Source organism: Lagenorhynchus albirostris, chromosome 14, assembly GCF_949774975.1.
Source record: "Lagenorhynchus albirostris chromosome 14, mLagAlb1.1, whole genome shotgun sequence".
NCBI lineage: Eukaryota > Metazoa > Chordata > Mammalia > Artiodactyla > Delphinidae > Lagenorhynchus > Lagenorhynchus albirostris.
This window is the reverse complement of record NC_083108.1, coordinates 4,442,998-4,457,185: the sequence shown is the minus strand read 5'-3', so window position 1 is coordinate 4,457,185 and position 14,188 is coordinate 4,442,998.

Sequence of the window (14,188 nt, the reverse complement as noted above, 5' to 3'; positions counted from 1 at the left end):
ATCATCTGGAGACTATTCCAGAAACCTAATCCAAGGAGCAGAGAATGGAGAATAAGACAGTACTAACAGACCTAGAAATGGCTGGTCAGGGAAACTGGCTGTGGATGGCACATGCTGGAGAGGTAGGCTCAGAGATGAAGCTGGATTTTCAAACTTGACCAGTGCAAGAAGAGCATTCCCCTTTAAAAATACAGAAATGAAGGAGTGGTAGGGAAGATGTAACAGGAAGATGACTGATTCCGTCCATCATAAACTGGGTTGGACTGAATCAGTAGACAACTAGATTAAAATTCAGGACATGGTATCGTTTGGGGAGTCGTCCACATAGAAATGTTAGTTGAAGGTATGTGTGAGCGTGTAAGCAGCAAAGAGAAGAACACAAATGACAATTTTGAGGACAGAATATCAATGCATAAGGAATGGGGGAGAGGGAGAAGGTGCAGAGAAAAGCAGTCAGGATAAGGTCAGAAAGCAGAGGTGTGGAGTTCCAGAGCCAAGGAAAAGGAGGGTGTGTGGTGGCAACATTGGTGTCAGTAAAAGCCCAGGAGAAGGAGGCCTGAGAGGCAGAAGGCTTCGGTCTCAGAGGTCCCTAGTGGCTGCTGTGGTTCAAAGGTGAAGCACAGAGGATGGTCAGGTGTGCAGGAAGCAAGTGCTGGAGTTTTCTGTGAGAAGTTCGGCTGTGAAGGGAGGACGGTCATTGGAAGAGATGGCAAGATCAAAGGAACATTTGTGATCTGAAACAAAAGTGCAAACACTTCAAAATAACCAGAAAAAAAAGAAACGCTGAGAATATAACAAATTAATAGGATTTTTCAATTTTAAGCTTTTCATCTATGATTTGTAAAATTTCTGAAAACTGCTACCACTAAATTTAACAGAAACACTCATAAACAGTTGATCATCTTAGTTTATCAGCTTGTGTTTTTAAGAATGCTCATGATTGATTTTTTTTAATATTACATGTATCTTTCATATGTTTTCTGCCAGTGAAACTTTTCCTAGTTTCTACAAAAAATAAAATGCATTAATGTTTTATTGCATTCCACAGAGATCATCCTTGCTACTTTATATTATTAAATTTCTGAATAAATATTCAAGGAATATTTTACTGTTAACATTCAAAGATGAAAGAAATTATATATAGTATGCAAGTAATATTTTGTTCCCCTAGCTTTTATCCAGAGGATCGTTAGGAATTATTTACATTTGGTAGCCTACATTCCTGTATAAAAAGCGGAAATCTGCAGTCATATTCAAGGAGAAATCTGGCAAAACATAATTGGCTCTGTGGTTTATTATATATCTACTTATCATTTTGGAATAAAATATTTAAATCTCTGAAGAACAGGAGTTAAGCTGCTTTAAAATAAAATCCTGGGTCTGCATGTAGAGGGAACATATGTCAGTATAATCATTTAGCTAAGATGAATGACATAATGGAATCTTATAAACATGCTGTTTCAACCATTATAAGGTTTTATTGCTAAGAGTAAAAATTTTATATAAATTGTCTTTTTCAAATTCATTTCTAGCTCTGCTCCTTACCAATACTGCCATACTGAAAAAAAGAAATAAATATGGGACTTTTATGAAGCAAAGACGGCCTCACTACCCTCATTTCCCTTTGGTTCTCAACTTGGTAAATTCTTGTTTTAGTCTGAATCAGAATTTGAAAACTAGCTTCCTTTCTGGAGTTCCTGTTTTTGATAATGGCAAGCTAGGTTATTCAAACTAACCCTCTCATGGAAAGCAACTAATAATGCTGGATGAATTTTTTAAAGTTCATGAAAACATCCAAGAACCAAAATGACATAAGGAATTACAGTCTAAACACTAAGAAAAAAATAGAAAGGTAAACAGAATTCAAAAGCACTTTTGCTTATAAGATATATGATAATCCAGAGCTGAAACTAAGCTGTTTTGATGCCGTTGAGGAGTGAGGGGAACAGAAATGTAAAAGTCCAGAGCCTGCAAAGACGCAAAGCCTAACTGGAGTGCGCACCACACCCTGCAGCACACACACTTTGCCGGGATCCCGAAGCCTGTGCCCATGGCAAAGGTGAGCCGCCAGTAACTAGCTCCATTCTCTTCACCCCCAGCAGGCCACCAGGGTGCACCGCCTTAGTGGGAGAGGAGTAGGCAGAAAAACATCCCTGTAAAGGGGCCCCCAGTGGATTTCTGCCCAAATTTATATCACCAAGGTGATCTAAGAAACCTCAAACCAAGAATTTAGTTTAAAATAATATCAGAAATATAAAATTATCAGAAATACCAAAACCTTTAGGGAGAAAACTAAACTTTATTGAATTATATTAAAGAATATCCAAGTAAATGGAAAACTATGTCACGTTCATAGATTGGAACTCAATACTGGAAAGATTGAATGTGATTTTGTTCCATATTTCAACATGTTTGTTTAAAACTTGATAAACTTATTGTAAAATTGACACGGGAATGCAAAGGCAAGAATAAACAAAGGCTCTTAGAGAAAAACAAGAAGAAGGGAGAACTTGCTCTCCAGATAGCAAGATTTATACAAAGTTGTAATAATTAAAATGGGGGACCTCCCTGGTGGCGCAGTGGTTAAGAATCTGCCTGCGAATGCAGGGGACACGGGTTCGAGCCCTGGTCCAGGAAGATCCCACATGCGGCAGAGCAACTGAGCCCATGCGCCCTTAGAGCCCGTGCTCCACAACAAGAGAAGCCACCGCAATGAGGAGCTCGCACACCGCAACGAAAGCAGCCCCCGCTCACTGCAACTAGAGAAAGCCCACATGCAGCAACAAAGACCCAACACAGCAAAAAATAATTAATTTTTGAAAAAATAGCCAATATGATATTGGTATGCAGATTAACAAACCACTGGAACAGAGTCCAGAAATGGGCCGATACATATACGATTTCATACTGTCACTGTTTATAATAGCTCAGACACAATCTAAGTGGCCATTATGAATCTTCCAAACATAAAGAAGCAAGACATGAATGAGCTTCCATTCATGCGTAGTCCAAAAACAGGACAAATTCAGCCATCCTGTTTAAGGATGCATATATAAGTGTAAAAATTATAAAGAAAGGCAAGAAATTGTTTAAAAATCCAGTATAGTAGTGCCTCATGAGGGAGGGAAGGAATTATGACTGGGGCAGGTAGATGATAGGGATGGTAGGGAGGTCCTTCTGGAACAGTGGTAGTATTCATTTTACTTCCTGTCCTGGGTGCTATTTATATAAGCATTGACTTTATAATTATTCATTAAACTGTACCTGTATGTTTATGCACTTTTCAATGTGTGGGTTATATTTCATGCGGTGTGTGTGTGTGTTTTATTTTGAGAAAAATAATACCAAAAAAATACCCTCACACAGTGTAGAAGCCTGAAGGGTCTTACCTTTGGGGCTGTAAGGTAGTAAAATGGGGCTGTAGTTCATAGCAATTGCATTCTGACAGTTCTCTGAAGGATGGTGGTCACCCAGGGCTCTCAGAATGTAACAATGGCTTGAAAGCATAATGAGGGGCTTTATGGGGGGTTGTGGGGATGTGCAGTGAGGGCAAAGGGCAACAGGAATGCAGCATGAATTGTGGGGTCACAAGGTTGTTTAGTCCTATGAGGCTCACCTTTTCCTGCCTAGAACAATGTAGGGTTAGGATGTTTCTTCATGGTTTTCCATCCAGCAATTCAATTTCTAGAGGTTTATGCTGACAGAATCACTGGATAAGAAATCAACTGTGTTGGTTGCTAACATTGTTTTAGATGGTAAAAAATTTGGAAACACTACAGATACCCATCAAAACAGTATTATGTCCTTATAATGGATCCCTACACACTATTAAAAACTATGCCCATGATAAGTGGAAATGCAAGTTGCAAAACTGTATGTGATATGAACTGATTTTTATTTTGTTAAGTGTGTGTAGTCATAGAAAATGGAGAAATACATGCTTAACTATTAAAAATAGTTTTCTTTGGAGAAAGGGTAAAATACGGGTGATTTTTGCTTTCTATTTTATACATGTCTGAATTGTTTGAATTTTTAAATAGGTGTTTTATAATGAAAAGTTTTTTATTTTGGAATAAAAAATATGTTTTATTGTCATTGAATGCAGTATAAGTGATGCCGCCACCTGTAAAAAGGATTTCATGGAACTAGTTTTCATTAGACCTGCTAGGATGCAGCAGTTCACTTAGCATTTTCTTCCTTTGGAGGTGCTTGATGAGTTTGTTTTTGGATGGTAACAGACTGCAGTTAGAAGACTCGTAACATACATTGAATACTCTTTGTGTATCAGGCAATATTCTAAATGCTTTACAGTAATAATTCATTTTCCTTCACAATAGTCCTTTAAGGTACACACTGCTCTTGAGTCTTACAAGCACTTGCACGCTCATTTGCCCGAGATACAAACCTTTCTTCAACTAGTCATTCTCAGTCTTTTCTCTCCTTCACTGCTCCCATGTAAACTCACCCCCTTTAGGAACATTTCTCATTTCGCTCAGTGCATCTCAAGGTGGAGGGTGAGGGTTTAGAGGTGATGCATGGAACTTATAAGTTTCAAAAAGCCCTTCAAGATCTAAGGTGTGTAGGAGGGGAGCTCCTTCCCCCTTCTCCTCTCTTTCCCTTGAAAATCACTCTTCATTGGTTTGGGCCAGCACCCAGAAGTCTTCCCAGTTTACTGCTCTGAGAACTATTTGAGAAACCAGTGTAAATAGTTATCAGCAGAATATTAGTTCATTATGGAGTCATAATCCTAGGTGAGAATTAACCTGAAATGTAATCCAGGGCCTTAACAAAGGCCCTCAGTAATCTTGAGTACAGATAAACCTGTGACTTGAGTGAGCTCCAAAAGCCACCACCAGAGATGACAAAGATGAAGACAACAAGTTGAAGTCTGGTGTTTTCCTGCCCGTAGCTGCCAGGAAAACACTATCGACTGGCAGTTTGTGACAAGGGCTTAGAGGTGTGATAGGATCAACAAGCTATGAAGTCCCGCATCCTACATACACTACTCTTTGTGCCGTCTGTGTCCTGTAGTAATACCTTTCCTGTTAATTGGAATTGCAAATAAGATGTTAGATATGAGGATGTAGGCACGCACAAGGCAATGCCAGTAAAATGTTAATCAATGACCAAATTCAAAGAGGTTGGGAACACGTTCAGATTCTGGGCTCAGAGAACCATAAAATGCACCAGCCTTTGGGCCTGCCTGGGACCATTTTGAACACTCGGGCTGGGCTGAGCTGGCCTGGAAAGTGCCACAGAGCCAGTGGGGCTACAGGCATGCCTGGGAGAATGCAGTGGGTTTTGATAAACAAATGCAGATGCAATAGAAGATTCTGGAACTGGAAAATCCAAACGTGTTTAGGGAATTGGTTGGATTCACACACAACTTTTCAGAGCACAACACATCTATTGTGTGAATTGAGGTGCGTTTATACTGTACAACTCCATCTTAGGTGGCAGAGAGGCTGGATAGCACCTCAAATAAATGCACAAAACTCAATCTGTATGGACCTACTGTGGGTCCAGACAGACGAGGCCTCAGAATGCCTTTCAGTTGCTACTGGTTATTTATATCAGCCTGGATAAGGGTTGTTAAAGGACTGGTACAGTCTTCATAACAGTGGTTCCCCAAACCAGTGCCTTTGGTCTTCTTTTATCAAATTGAGTTTGGGAATCCCCAACAGATAGAATCACTGACTCTGAGGTTCAGTCTGAGGATGCCAATTTGGGGTTGGAGCTTGTAGCACAGAGTTTGGGGAGCACAACTATTTCTCAGCCAGCGACACAATCGAGATGATACAGCTGAGCTCTCTAACGAGGGGCACCTGTTTAATGTAATGGGGGTACACGTGGAAGCTGCCTTCCCCAATGGCAGCAAGACTTAGACTTTCCAATTCTGTTCCCAAGCAGAGCGCAGGCCTGCCATTCAGACAAACGGTGCTTACTGTGCCTTCCTGCCCTCTATTGTGACAGAGTCTGAAACCTGGGAAGAAATGACAGACCTATGATTTTCACAATTTCTTAGGATTTAATTGGTCAAAGTCTGTTCCTGTAGTAAAATAGGCTGTTTTCAAGAAGTATTTGCTCAGCTTCTTGTAAGGAATCTTAGTTCGTCCTCCCTTCATTTATCATCTGACACCCACCAACAAATTCTCTCCCCTTATTTTTCACCCTCCTACTCTGATCCCCCAAAGCCAGCAATTAATCTTTTTTTTTTTTTTTTTTTGCGGTACGCGGGCCTCTCACTGTTGTGGCCTCTCCCGTTGCAGAGCACAGGCTCAGCGGCCCTGGCTCACGGGCCCAGCCGCTCCGCGGCATGTGGGATCTTCCCAGACCGGGTCACAAACCCGTGTCCCCTGCATCAGGGCTCTCCCAATCATTAACATTTCATAAGTGTCGGCAAAGAACAGCCGTTTTTGTTTTGTTTTGTTTTTCCCCTTGAACCTGGGCATGGCCATCCCAAAGGCGCCGAGCTAAAATAAGAGGAGAAAACAGGACTGGGCATATTGATGAAACACCCACATTTTATGGACTTTTTTACAAGGTACAGTTCTTACTCGATTTAATTCACCTTGAAACTGTACCATCGTGTGCTTTCAGGCTATTACTCCTCATGCATTATTGAGACCCAGAAGACAGCAGACAGCGCTCGGGTTCTCCGTGCACTGGGACTGGCTGGGAGGACTGCGCAGTTGGGCGGCGGGAACTCTGAGCAGCCCCTCGCTGCATGCACATCCTGTGATCTCACCCGCTCCCCTCGGGCTTCGTGCCCCTCTCTGCGCATTCCCACACACTTGGCGTCCCTGCGCTTCCTCCTCCCCCACCCCTGCCTCACCCTTCGGCTTGGACACAGAGACTTGTCCACCCAGGCGTCCTCCTCTCCACCATCCCTTGGTTCCAGACAGGCCGCAGCAGGTGAGGCCCTCCAGTCTTGCCAAGTGCTTCTTTCTGTGCAACTCCCAGGTTTGCCAATGCTCTCAGGGCAAAGAGTTCCATGCTGTCAGCGCTCTGTCCCCTAACCTAGAAGTCAACTTGCCTTCCTCAACTTAACACAGGTGACAGACCCAGCTCAGGGAGGCCAGGGTCATGCATCCAGGATATTGATTTGGGCATCTCGTTGTGTGACAAGCTCTGGGACACAGTGAAACGAGGCTCATGAGGGTCCTCCCATCAGAGCCTATGGCCTGGCAGCCCCTGATCTGTGCACAGGTGGCATCACCCCCAGGGTAGGTGGGCACCTCGTACCTGGCGGGTCACCAGGGAGTAGAATCATGGATGATACAGCTGAGCCCAGAAAGATCAGTCCACAGTGTCCAGAGGGGGAAGCCGGAGCCTGGAGGTCAACATCGCAAGCTGGATTTGCCCAAGACCACTCAGAGGGGCGCCAGGAAAGCAAGGACTAGGAAGCAGACCCCCAAGCCATGGGCCCAGGTCCTCCCACTCCACCATCCTGCTCAGGCACACAGTTAACTGCCAGGAGCACCGTGCATTCGCTTCTAGGCCAGCTGCGGCGCATCAGGCATATGCCAGGGAGAAGGAGGGGTGGATCCCAACTCCGTCAGAAACAGAGGAAAAAGAAGTGCTTCAGGCCTGTAACACACAACGTTTTCTTATCTCCTAGACTTGCAAATGTTTGCCCAGCCCCAGATCTCTGGGCACATTCTCAAGGAACACTGCTACTTACATCTATTAGAAGAGTTCGCAGGGAGAGCGTGGTTGAGTACTTAGGGTTCCAGTTTATGTATTACAGTCTCATGTTTCCCAACTTGAAATACCACAGTTAATGTATCAACATTGAAAACGCAGTACTCTAAAAAGAAAAAAATAAAAACAAAAAAAATGCAGCACTCAAGGTATTTACTAATGTTTAATTTAATCTTACGTATCTCTGGCACCTGGAGAAATTAGGAGCCTGGAGAAAAGAGTGACTAGCAACCACTCAAGTTTTAGAGGGCCCTGCAATCGCAAAAAGCATTTTTAAATGCTTTTTAAAATATGCGGACTTCCCTGGTGGCACAGTGGTTAAGAATCCGCCTGCCAGTGCAGGGGACACGGGTTCGAGCCCTGGTCTGAGAAGATCCCACATGCCGCGGAGCAACGAAGCCCGTGCGCCACAACTACTGAGCCTGCGCTCTAGAGCCCGCGAGTCACAACTACTGAGCCCGTGCACCACAACTACTGGGCCCGCGTACCACAGCTACTGAAGCCCGTGTGCCTAGAGCCCGTGCTCTGCAACAAGAGAAGCCACCGCAATCAGAAGCCCACACACCGCAACGAAGAGTAGTCCCTGCTCGTCGCAATTAGAGAAAGCCTGCACGCAGCAACGAAGACCCAAAGCAGCCAAAAATAAGTAAATAAATGTTTAGAAAATGCATTTCTCAGCACCTCTCCCATGAGAAGGTAGCTCTTCTCCAGAAAAGTAAAACTGGGTAATTTCCACAAAGTATTGTACGGGAGAGGGAGTTTAGAACTCTCCAAATTTATAGTCCAGGTTTACCTTGTGTAAAATTTAGAGGGGCACTTCCTCAGCACAGAGCTGGGCATAAACCCAGAATCAAGGGGTCACCCTCTGCAACTCACCCCATTAGCAATAGAAGAAGGAAACCCCTCACCCTGGTAGACTTTGGTATGCAGAACGCGCAGATCAGTTGTATTATTTCTCTCTGACATGGTAAATCCTAACTTCATACTTTTTCATGTCATTCTATAACATTAAAATAGTTTAGAGGGCCATAGTCTTTCAAATGACACGAATGTCCTTGCAGGAGCTGTGGCTCTCTCTCTTCGGCTGTACAATCAAAACAGCTGTGGGTCTGAGGGTACCCTGCCGGTCCCAGAAGGAGCACAGCATAAGTGTGTTTCTCAATGTCCCTTATTTTAAAAGGGGGACGTAATGTCTAACATAAAAGGAATGCATTGCTAATTGTGGAATTCCATGTATCTACAGGGCTTGGGGAGGCTGGAAGAGGGATCCTGTCCTTGAACATCTCAACTCAGACAGTGCAAGCTGGCCCTGAAGATGACAACGGCTCCTACAGGCTAGACTCCTTGACTGTACCAGAGGAGGATGGTGCTCAAACGTGTCAGGCTGGGCTAGGACCCGCATTTCTTACACGTTCCCAGGTGATGCTGCTCTGAGAACCACTGGGCTGCAAGCACCTTTCTCAGGTAATCTCACGTGCTTGTAAATCTCACGTGCTTGGCTCTCTTTACTCACTGTGTTGACAAGCATCGGATTTGAACCATGGTGTGTGCTGCAATGCCCATCCGCAATAGAGTGATTTACAGCAAAAATGTATATTTGGTCATTCGGATGAGAAACAGTATGAGAAATATATATTTGGTCATTCATCCACAGTTCCTGGCTCATAGGCCCCAAAACCCTTGGAATTCCCTGAGCGATAAGGACAGTGAGATGATATTCGGTCTCTCGTCCTCAGTTCCTGAAAACACTTCAGGGAAGGTGACTTCTGGATCCCACGCAAGCATGGGGGCTGGTTGCCATGTGAACCGTGTGATTAGAGAATGGAACTTTCAGCCCCACCCCCTGATTTCCTGGGAGGGGAGGGGGCTGGAGGTCGAATCAATCACCAGTGGCCAATGATGTAACCAGTCGTGCCTGTGTAATTAACCCAAGAGGACAGGGTTCGGAGAGCACCGGGTTGGAGAACACGTGGCGATCTGGGGAGAGTGGCGCCTGGAGTGGGCATGGGAGCTCCACAACCCCTCCCAGTACCTTCCCCAATGTATCTTTTCATTGGCGGTTGATTCTTATCCTTTAATATCCTTTTGTAATAAATCGATCTAGTGAAAAAACAGGTTTCCCGAGTTCTGTGAGCCATTCTAGCAAGTTAATTGAACCTGAGGAGGGGCTCATGGGGACCTCTGATTTATGGCCAGTCGGTCAGAAGCACAGGTAACAACCTGGACTTGGGATTGGCGTCTGAAGTGGAGGGCGGCCTTGTGGAACTCAGACCTTAGCCTGTGGAATTTGATTCTCTCTCCTGGTAGATGGCATCAGAATTGAGTTGAATTTGTCAGCTGGAGTCCAAGAATTGCCTGTTGGTGTGAGGGAGCCCCCACACGTGTGCTGGAATTGGGTCTGGGAACCCAAAAGGCATCCCACCCCCATATTTTCTGTATTTAAAGTGATTTAGGCCAAATAATTTAAGGGGGAAAAAAGCGTTTAAGGTGAAAAAGAGAGACTGTGAACTGCTTTGGGTTTTGTCTTTAAAGAAAATTCCTGGGCTCTGGAACTGTCACCTTTAAGCTGGAATCATGTCCATCTATTCCTGTTGAGAATCTCGAGCTCCCCAAGCAGTGTGTTCTTTTTCTGCTTCCTAATCTTAAAACTCACACTTCCTAGACAACTGCTGAGCTTATCTTGTCTTTCCAGCCACTGAATTATTTAAGGGCTGTTACTGATCTTTTTTTTTTAAAGGAAGAGCAGAGAAATGTTAAAGAGCCCCGTCTAATAGAGGAAAATGACAGCAGATACAGAAATGATTTGAAGTTCTAGCACATTGCTGTGCTTTCAAAAGCCAGTTCCAGGCTGGCCCATTTGCCACACAGTGACCCCCTGACTCTACCCACAGCTGCGTTTGGGGAACAGAGTCAGAAGAAACATCATCCCTCAGTTAGTGGTCCTTCTCCTCCCTTTCCGCTGGTTAAGTTCTGGAAGTTCCTCATGCAATCAAAAAATGTGAAAATGAGGTGGAAGTTGATAATAGAGAAATGAAGATAAAAAACAAAGGAGGCGGAGGGAGGGCCATGGGCCCTCCGAAGACAGCGCAGCCATCATTCTGTGCAGGGAAATAAATGTTCAAGAGAAGCCATTTATCAGACTCAGTCATGTTACACTTACCAGCCATCCAGCCATTGGAGGTAGTGCTGCCTGTGTTGGACTTGGGGGTGAGAAGGGTGGAAACTAGAAGGACCAACACAGGCCTTACCTTCAGGGTCTCACAGTACACGGGGAGGGGCCAGAATGATGGCCCCACTAACACGCACTGACCTAATTCCCAGAAATTCTGAGTATGTCACCTTATGCGGCATAAAGTACTTTGCAGATGTGATTATCATGGAATATTCGTGTGGGTCCATTGTAAGCACAAGGTCCCTTCTAAGGGAAAGAGGGAGGCAGGGGAGTCAGAGAAGGAGATGTGAGGATGGAGCAGAGGTGAGAGAGAAGAGAGATTTGAAGATGGCATGTTTCTGGCTTTGAAGATGAGGAAGGAGCTGTGAGCCCAGGAATGAGGTGACCTCCAGAGGCTGGAAAGACCCAGGATCCCCAGAGCCTCTAAAAGGAACACGATCCCACCGACACCTTGATTTAGCCCATAGGACCCATTTCAGACTTCTCCAGAACCCTAAGATGATTAATATGTGCTGTTTCACAGGTAAAGTTGGTGGTAATTTGCTCCAGTGGCAATAGGAAACTGATACAGAGGGACAGGGAATTAGAAAACGTCAAGCAGCCTGAGGCCCACACTCCCAGCCCACATTGGAGCACCAGCCTGAGTCCTGCACCCCCAGCCGTGATCAGGGCCTGGGCACGATAATTTGTTCCCACCTGGGGACTGGGGAGTTGGACACTGACCTGGGTTTCCATTTGTAGTGGAAGCACCCTGCCCAAGGGTTTTCTTCACCCACAAAACATATAGTTGGCCCCTTCACCTCCACTGTTGACCAAAAATCTTTAGAGACTTAAAAGGCCTTATGCTAATCTGGGTAGATTAGAGATTGTGGAAATTCCAGTGCGGTATTTTTCAGACCTTTCCCTACCACCCCATAGAAATGGAGTCTGAGAAACAGCTCCTCCAGGGGAGAACCCACTTAGAATTCTCCATCAGCCCAGGAAAACAGACTGCACAGCACCGCTGAGGAAGGATCTGTCTTAGGGACAGAAAGATTTATTAACAAGGGACACTCTCCAATAGTACTATGAATACTACATGTGGACAAGCCCTATATTAAGCATTCGGGATAGAAGAACTTGATTTAAAGCCATTCACTGAATGAGCCAAAAATAATTGCCCAAGAGGCTTGGGATAAAAGCCAAGAAAAGCACAGAGCAAAGCCCACAGAAATACATGAAGCCCTGACATACATTTGCTTCAAAATTTGTAGCTTACCAAACAATTGCAGTTGGTCCTCCCTTTCCTGCTCCTTATTTAGAAGGAGACCAAAAGGAGGAAATACATGGCCCCCAAGTACAGGTCAGGAGGAGTGAAGAACTCCCAGTGGCTCTGAGCATAACCTTGCTTCAGCCAGTTTCTTTATGTGGCAAAGAGATCAGACTTATTTGCTTTGGAGGCTGCAATAGGAAGTGTGGCGACAGGAAAGTGGACCAGGTGTTACTGAACTCTACCCATCATTCGTTCCCCAAGCTGCTGAACACTGTGCTGGCCATGGGGACACACAGATGCAGGTGGCAGTTCTGTGCATTCCACACCCTACCATGTGATATAGCGGGTGGGAGTGGAGTGGCTGGGAAGGTGTAGGCCATGAATTATGATCTGAAATGTGGAGGAATGACATGCAGCCCCAGAGGGACATACCTGGTGAGCAATTGGTGGTCTTGTCTTACTCCGCAGACAGCCAGGCCAGAGTGTGCAGGTTGACAAAACTTTGAGGGAGAGAGTGGGAGAAAAGAATGGTTGGCTAAGCTTAAGAGGAGATATGAGGGAGATAAGAGGAGATAAGGGATGGGAGAGAAAAACTAGGAATGAAACAGCTGCTGTAGGGAAAAATAATCTTGGAGAAAGAATTTTTTTTTAATTAAATTATTTATTTTTGGCTGCGTTGGGTCTTCGTTGCTGCGCGTGGGCTTTCTCTAGTTGCGGCGAGCGGGGGCTACTCTTCGTTGCAGTGAGTGGTCTTCTCATTGTGGTGGCTTCTCTTGTTGCAGAGAACAGGCTCTAGGCGCGTGGGGTTCAGTAGTTGTGGCATGTGGGCTCAGTAGTTGTGGCTCATGGCCTCTAGAGCGCAGGCTCAGTAGTTGTGGCACACGGGGCTTAGTTGCTCCGCAGCATGTGGGATCTTCCCGGGCCAGGGCTCGAACCCGTGTCCCCTGCATTGGCAGGTGGATTCCTAACCACTGTGCCACCAGGGAAGTCCCAAGAAAGAACATTTTAAAGAGGATTTTAGGAATTCATGTGATTTGCGATATAATATCCCCCTCCAGCATAAGTAAAATCAACATTACTCATCCATGCTGCTGGAGTTTGTGAGGGAATTTTGGGGTGCAAAGATATGCCAGTGTATCACTTAACATTAAATTTAGGCTGCATATAACAGGAAAATCCAAGACCTTTCTAACTTGGGATCAGATGTCATCTGCAAGCTCCTGCTCAGAGCCCAGCACTATCCATGCAAAGCCCAGGCCCCTGACAAGACCACATGCAGGTGCTTAGGGCTACACTCATACCAGGGCCTGACTCATGAGGGAGGGCGCCGTCTTGGAAGTGGGCCTTCCTGCCTGTTCCTGCTGTTTCGAGTTTGGCTTTCTAAACTCTAACCCACAGAATCTGTGAGCATGAAAAAAGTTTGGTTTTTATACTACCACAGCAGTAGCAACCATGAGGGAAAATAAACATATTTATAGTATGTCTTTGAATATATGTAGATCTTTGTAGGTCTTTGCACTTATTTAAGTCTCATTTATGTCCCTTCTTAAAATTATGTCTTTTCTTCATAAAGGGTGTACACATCTTTTATTAGATTTATCACTAAAGACTTTTGTTCTTGCTTTTGCTATTATAAATAACATCTCTACCAAGTACATTTTCTAACCATTGTTTGCTTCTAGCAAAAAGACTAAATTTCATATTAATTATATTTAACTCTTAATTGATTGATATGTTTTATTCCTTAATTCATTTGAGTTTTCTAAATAATAAATTCTTTCCAGTATTTTACATATGCAATCATGCAATCTAAAAATACTGACATTTTTATTTCTTTCTTTGATTTTTATAACTTTTATTCCTTTTCCTTGTAATGTTGCATTGGCTCACTCCTGCAGTTAGTACAGTGGATTTATTTCTGCCGTGTCATTTTGTTTTCTGTCTGCCTTCCTTTTTATTCGTCTCCTTACTTCACCATTTCTATTTTCTATTGGATTTATCAAACTTTCTTTAGTTCCCCTCCTTTTTTTCTCCCAATCGGGAAGTTACAGTTTGTATTT